General features: G+C 34.1%; 1 long non-coding RNA gene across 1 annotated transcript in view; it reads left to right on the forward strand.

Annotated features, from left to right (window-relative positions):
• The first annotated feature begins 1,575 nt into the window (after positions 1–1,575).
• LOC108369969 (uncharacterized) overlaps positions 1,576–7,881 on the forward strand; it is a 22,128-nt gene continuing 15,822 nt past the window's right edge. The window contains exons 1-2 of the long non-coding RNA XR_001848583.1: positions 1,576–1,655; positions 7,504–7,509. This is a non-coding gene — a long non-coding RNA (uncharacterized LOC108369969). The remainder of the gene's footprint in view (positions 1,656–7,503; positions 7,510–7,881) is intronic.

Genomic DNA, 7,881 nt, shown 5'->3' on the forward strand with positions numbered 1-7,881 from the left:
AACTTAGTCGGCTCTTTTGTTTTATTCTATTTTGTTGCTGTTATTGTTGATTTTGTTGCAGTTTTTTGTTAACCCTTCTGCAATGAGTCAGTCAAAAGGACCAAATTTCCAGAGTTAGGTAATTTTAAATAAGCTGCGGCACTATCTATTCGTTAAAGGCATAATCAGCTATGGTTTTGCAAAAAAGGCAACACAGTTTTTCCATACATCCATAGTGTCTTTGGGTCATTTTGACCCAAATTCTTATTTAGTATTTAAGGCCACCTTTGAACCGGTAAGCATACAGAAATTGCCGATAAAATGTCTTCATGCGATAAATAAAATATTAACTGAGTTCAAATTGAAATATCGTTTTTTTGGTAGCATTTACTAATTTCTATTATTGGGTCGAAATGACCCAAAAACATTATAGGAAGGGGAAAATTCCACGCACTGCAGAAGGATTAACTGTTATAGCCCGCATATCGTGCTGTGCAACTCCTATAACTATGCTAATTTTTAGCACGTTGTCGGGTTTTTCATTCTCATATTTTGTTTGCGGCATTCGCATCTACTTTTGCTATGAGTCAGGTAGATAGGCGAAGCGCTTGATGTCTGAGTGCGAAGCTGAGAGATAAGTAAAAGTATACACATATTTAGAAACGTATGTGTTAACTTGTTTAAATACGGCAAGTTTGTAATGTTGGGGTATTCCAGGATGACAGCGATGCTAACAAAAATTTTAATGAGACGCAGATAAAAATAAAATAAAAAAAACTACAAAGTTATGATTTTTCGTAAGCGAACTAGAACTTAATTTTATTATCATGCCTACTGTTGCATGTTGTACATGCGAAATTTTTTCACTTGCTTCCCGAGAGCTACGAACTTCGCATAGCATAGGATCATATTATTTTTAAATTAAAAAATCCTTCGGCAGTGGAGTTACTCGTATATATGTATGTACTTCCACTCACACATGTGTAACTATAGAAATGCTTATATAGTGCATAAGATATTCCCTGCACCAGGAAGCTGCTGTTGCTATTTTTGTTTGGTTATTTTTGTGTTTGCTTATGCGAGCGCGAGTTATATATTTCAGTGGCTTCACTGAATACTGGGCAGGAACATTCGCCTTTAAAGGATATACAAAATGAAACAAGGACTTTCTGTACTCTTGTTTATTAAAAAGTAATATAATTTTATTTCAAGAAACTTTTGTAACAAGTAGACTTGAACGCAAAACGGTCAGGCAACAACTGACTTTTGGTTCGCTAATTCTAAAAGTCGTTTCTCTCAATTCTTAATTATTGGTATGTGGTACATAATCCATACACTCCTAATTTCTTTGTATGTATGTACATATTACAATATATTCATATGTATCAATATTCCTAACTCAGCATTATTCTTATTTCCAATCTGTAATTATTCATATACTTTTGCTTTCAATACTTGCCATGCCATAGCATTGCAGTTGTTTTCTTAGCCACGGCGGCTTTAGTTTCATTTGCCTACAGTAAGATGGGCATTCGCACATACATATATGCTTTGCATATATGTACATATGTATATTTAATTTTAATGCCATAAGTACTTATGGTTGCAACAATGTTGCATATATGTAAATATGTATGTTTAAGACCATGATTAGAAGTACTTATGGTTGCAACAATGTATGAATCTCTTTTTAATGATTTGATTTTCTTTATAACCTTGGAATGCTGAGTTCGGTTACAATTTTTACTAAGCAAGCATATTTCGTTAGCATTCTTAAAATATGCTTGCTTTATTTTTTAAGTTCATTTCCTGTTTAGGTGGAGTATCATCTACCGTAACTCGCGCGAGCGCAACCGCGAGTATGGTGTACTTCTATACATACAAACAGGCCTATATCAGCGCTATAGCTTTAAGTCTATTTCCTGGTTATTTACTTCGTTAGAGACCTCGCCTGAATGTGTTTCATGTACATCAGGGTGTCAGAGAAAATATTTGGGTGCGAAACTAAGTTTTGTGGCTTAAAAGAATTGTGCTAAATTTGGCTGAATCTATTAATGAAGAAATGAGAAGAAATGGCTTTTAGTCTTGAGCGTATACATTTTTTAATTTTTTTCTTACAATTTTGAATGTTCTTAAGTCGTAAATGGGATCATTCTAAGTATGCTCAATAACTGGTGAAATTAAATTGGTTGTTTTAGACAAAAACTTGAACTTAAATTTCCATAGTCCTTATACATATGAATGTTTGTAAATAAGCAATAAATTACATATACCTCCCCAAATCCCATTCAAACACATGCTTTGAGACTACAAAATCTTTAGCATGGAGTTTACTCATATTCAGTCAAATCTTGCATTTGTTTATCTAAGAAAACTTTTGTTTGTGTTGTAAACTTGTAAAATTTCTAACCACTTTCAAATTCTAAATCTGTAAGAATGCATGTTCATGCATATATACATATGTGTGTAAACTCAGCTATCAAAGCAGCTGCAGCTAACTTCCCAATACTCATTAATATTTTCAGCTATTGTAAAATCTCCAACATAGCTGCCAGTGAAAATATTCACACTATACTCAGACTAGTACAACATGTGTGAACTAAAGTCATGCATATGATGACCCTGTAGGAAAACAATTAGCTTCTAAACAATCAGAGCCAATATCTTAAGTAGAACCAGAAAAAGTTAGATTGTGGTGTTTGCCACTATGCCCCAAGCGACATTCTTATGAATAGCAGTTTGACCCCAATTCCCTTATGGTTGAAGCAAATTCTTGTCTTAAAGAAGTGGTGAAGGTCACGTGACACTCCTCAGAGTTAAAGCCAGCCAAAAATAGAAAGAAATCTTTATTAAAGATTCTACAAAAATTAGCGTTTTTGCTAGAGCAGGAAACGGCAAACGAAGGGTTGTACACTCTTCATATTTGGCACTATAGTCGTCTAAACGATTTTGGACGAGTCTTATTAAAGCATAGCAGTGAGTAATTTTGTGTGTCAGCTGATGGCAGGTGGCAATGCCGGGTCTTTCTCCATCTAGTTTGCCTAGGACTAGAAGACCTTCCTTTTCCTAAATCCCTTCCATCTATAACTTTAGCACACCCTGGACATCGGCCATGGGTCATCGTGTTTGTTCCTACAGAAATTTGGTCAGATCTTCCGTCAGCCGCTTAATTTTCTAAGAGAATTTACGGAGGTATTTCAAATCGGCCAACATCTCAATTATCTTGGCATATTTTTTAAACAGTCGGGAAAGTTATTGGACCTTTCGGCATCGAGGCTGAATTTTCCAGCGCTGGCATTAATTTTGGAGTCGTGTCAGTAGCAGAGCTCGAGAATATCCACATGTATCTAATGCTTTGTCTTGTTATGTTATGTTATGTTACGTTGTTATGAAATCGGCTAAACGGTTTGAGGCATTTCTTTATTAGTGTAAGTAAGTTTGGCATCCACTATAGCCGAGTGGTGACAGCTGTCTACTACAATACATGAGGGCCCAGTTTCGATCCCCGTTCATACCGATTTCCGAAAGTTAAAATATTTATTTTCATCTTATTTTATGTTACTTACATATTTGTAACCGTATTCACAAAAAGCAGAAGGTTATCAATTCGTACGAATATTTTTCATTTTTTTTATGTAAGTTACCGCATAACATTCGATCTCGTTAACAGATTTGTATAATGTTTTTTTTTAAGGAAAGGTGTTACCTCAGAGGTCGTGCCATACTAATTTGGTTTAGATCGGATCATTGGATAATGAAGACATTAACGATTTTAATTTTTTATATGAGAATTACCGACTTCAATTGTTTTTTGCTTAAAAATTACTTGTCATACATAGTTACAGAAATTCGCCTTCTATCCCAGCGCCACCTAGCGGATCCAAACAAACTTACAAGTAAATCAGAGTATACTGTATTCGGATATCCGGATATTCTTTCGAGTAATTGTGTATATGGATAAAATCCAGATATCTGGTTGCCTGGTCCATATCCCGTTAATATCCGGTAAATAAAATAAATACACATATAAAAAATATTCACACATTTTATTTGTCGGATATCCAGTTAATATTCCGATATCCTGATATTTGGAGTTTTTAATCTGGTATTCGATTATATGGTTTTTTCCGATATTAAAAATTTTAATCAGGTTACCTAAAAGAGCCAAATCTGCAGGAGTCCTCAGTATTTGCTTGCCCAAACAAGTTTCTCTGTTGATTATACGCCTATTTTTTTACAGCTCAGTCTTTCAGGGTAAAGTAAAATTCGCTACTATATTTCATAGTGGAAAGTAAAAAAAATTTAAAGTAAAAGTTTTTTTTTTTTTCAAATAAAATCTATATATTGTTCGGCTACTAACATTTTAATGTCGATTGTTCTGCATTGTCGATAAAACAATGATATACATACGTAAATAAAGTTAAAAATTTTCCTCACTAGTACAGATTTTCGCTGCAGGGTGTACATAATCTTTATTCGCCTATAAATGTACATATGCACATAAATGTGTAAGCCTGTGAATCTATGTTGACATTGTTAGATAATTTCTTAGTCCCTGAGCGAATGCAGTAAACTACATACAGAAAACTTTCCAAATTGTTTTGTTTTGATTTACATACAGGAATTTTATTACGCAATGAAAGTGGAATTTAGCACATACTTACAAACATGAATTTGCATGTACATAAATATGTTGCAAAATATTTGTGTGGGTAGCTTGAAGGCGAGTTCCAAATTTAAATTCATATTTATGGAATGTTTATGGTAAACTGGGCTAGTACACAAATTTGTGAACATACTTTTAGCATTTACATTTTCTAATTTCCCCCTTAATATTCATAGTAAAAATATATTTTCTGAAACATCTAATCTTAAATGTTGTACAGTTGTACAGTAGAATGTATTCGTATGTGAAATAAAAAAGTGCAAACCATGAGTTGAACAGGGAAATGAACGTTTTGAGTGACTTGGTAAAGATCGTAGCTCTGATCAAAAATAATAGTCCAATAAATTTAATTTGTTTGCAGCAGAATAACTATGGCATAATTTTGAAAAAAAAAATGTCTTACTGACAATTTTTACTGAACAAATGCGTAGTCCAGCGCTTCTATGCTTTTTTATTTCTACTTGAAGGTTGAGGAAGCGAAATTGCAAAAAATCAAAATACTTGGACAAAGTAAGAAGGCGTCGTTGGAGTTCTACATTTTGTAGCATGCATACATATGTTTTTAGGGTCTCTGATTTTTCCGAAATTTCAAAATTCAAGTTTTTAAAAAGTTATGTTAAATCTTCTTAAAGTCAGTATCTAGAAAGTTTGGAAGTTGCTAATTGCGTTTCTGCAGCAGCGCTATCAAAATAATTGATCCAATAAAGAGAAAACATTTTTTTTTGGAAAAGTTTTCGACCCTCTATAAAATACTATATGATCGATTTTCTGTCCAAGTTTCGTAACTGTTTCGAAATAGCAAAAAAAATTTTACTTTTTCTACGATTTTTTTTTTAAATTGAATTTGGCTGTAATTCCTTCTTGGCATACATTTTTTATTTAATTTGGTATAGAATATTACTATGGTTATATGAATTTTTGCCTGAGAAGACCCTAGTAAAATATTGCGCAGAATGAGTTTCTAGTTTTTTCAAGGTTTTTTTTTTTTTTTAAATAAGGGTCAAAACGATCTTTCTAGGTGGGTTAAGATGTTCCACATATGAAAATATTTTCCATAAAATTTTACTGTATACGTATTAAATTTTATTTTCGCTCACATATTTATTTTAATCACTTTTATTTATTATTTTATTTTTAACATTAGCAAAGTCCGGGCTGGCTCCAGTTGCCATAAAAATTGTCGCATAGTATTAGAGGATGTGTATAAAATGTAAAAAAAAAAAATATCGCGACTAACCTCATTAAAAATAATACATATCTTACTTTAAATAATCTCATTTGTTTTACTTAAAACAGCTAACCAAAACATACTTTATAGCTTTCGCACTGAAAGGAATTTTTTTTACCGGTTGTTTGCCGGGGCGTATGAGCAACTGTAAGGCTATTGTGTCATATAACCGCTAAAGCGCCAAAGCATACTTTATTGGTTACGAATGCCTGAAATTTAATCTAACTTTCCGTTCTTAGAATTTTTTAGAATTTGTCCCGATATCGCAGCCGCATTCTTCTTAACCCAACTTATGGGATACAGGTTTAAAATTGTATCTAGATTTGCTGAGAAAGTGATGCGCAATGGCCTAGTAATAAATTATTGCATAAGTACTTGCACAATATCTCACCTTTAGATGTGACTTTTTTGTGTCGCATTATACCAAGACACCATAGAGCATTAGTGCTCTAATAACCAATCTGCACGCGTATAAGGCGCTGAGGGCATTCTTAACCTGTCTTTCACACTCAACCTCCATGTTAAATTAAAGAGCTACACTTTTATTTCCTGGCTTGGGTAGAGATAAAGACGCAATCTTTACCAGGTTCGCCTCCTCAAGTTAAACTTACAATAGACCTAGCAAAGGTGTGGCTTCGTCTTGTTTGAACGAAAAGGGGAAAGATATTAGAGGAGTGGGTTTAAGTAGAATTTGAAGAAGAAGGGAAGTGTGAGCCATACATTGGGTACATCGGAGTCGATTCGAAAAAGGTCATCGTTTAACACGCCACAATACGTATACCATAATTCTGCAGAATAAAGCAGATTTCTGCAGACACCTGAAGCTCTTTCTCTACAACGTATTGCGGTGGAACCCCGAGAACGGCATTTACGGGGAACGAGTTTGTGAAGTTGGTAATAGCCGCTATGTTAATGTCTTTAACTGCCTCTCAGTACGACGCTGAATTCAGTGGTTACCTTCTGACGTACCTGGGTTCTGCCTCCAATAAGTGCATGCTCGTGTGCTTGCGTCGGAATTGCATATTTTGCATTAGGTTGAGGCCTCGCATTGTAGATGGATTTTTGGTGGCATTATAAGACGAACCGAAAGCTGAATATTTTAACTGATAGCCCATGGGCTTTTAAAGTCTATAGATCTCATTAGATCAGATCTAAACAGGTGATTGGGTAACTTTATAAGCCGAAAACACTTGGTTTGACCAATCGGGTTTGGGTTCCCTGGGTTTCGCAACAGATTGTTATTAAAGGAAATAGTATTGCCGATAAAGAAAGCAAGAGCAAGGGAAGGAAGAAAACAAGGGAAAGGTGCTCACAAAAATCGTTACTGGCATAATGAACCAGGCCTAGAGCATTAAAAGACGCTCTAAGGGGTGCATGAGCTTATCAAGAAATAATTTCAGTATTAACATGAGAACTTCTTTAAGCAATTGAATACTAAGCTATCACCTGACTGAACTGAGAATTTATGTCCAGAAGCGATGCAGATTTTGTAGAACAGATAGCACAACTGTACGGTATATTTTACAACAGTGTCCTGTTGGGTGATCTTCCTATAACCGAGGGCGCGGTAAAATCTAGACGTTTATGCCCATTACTATAAATGCACGAATACTGTGCAATAGATCTTAAGGTTGCAGTGCTCTATCCCCTACAATGAAGCTAAAAACAAAAGAGTTTATTTCAGATGTGATTGCAAATAGCTTTTAAGGATTTACCTCTCCTAAAAGGGATTGGCGCACTATTTTATGTTTGTAGTACTTCAATATTCTTTCAGTCACGTATGCATGTGTAGATTGTTTGGATTGCTCCATTTATTATTGAAAATATTTATACATACATACATATCATTTGTTTAAAAAACATTGAACATTTTACGCATGTTAAAATTTGTATTTTTTATTATCCCGAAGTAGGTGAAGTTTGTTCTAAATAAATGCACATATTTAAGTCAAGTATACCTATGTACATATGTATGTATGTATGTATAAATACAAAGGCTATAGAATTG

The sequence above is a fragment of the Rhagoletis zephyria genome, unplaced genomic scaffold (assembly GCF_001687245.7).
Source record: "Rhagoletis zephyria isolate East Lansing unplaced genomic scaffold, Rhagoletis_zephyria_1.1 Rzeph_scaffold_03934, whole genome shotgun sequence".
Lineage (NCBI taxonomy): Eukaryota > Metazoa > Arthropoda > Insecta > Diptera > Tephritidae > Rhagoletis > Rhagoletis zephyria.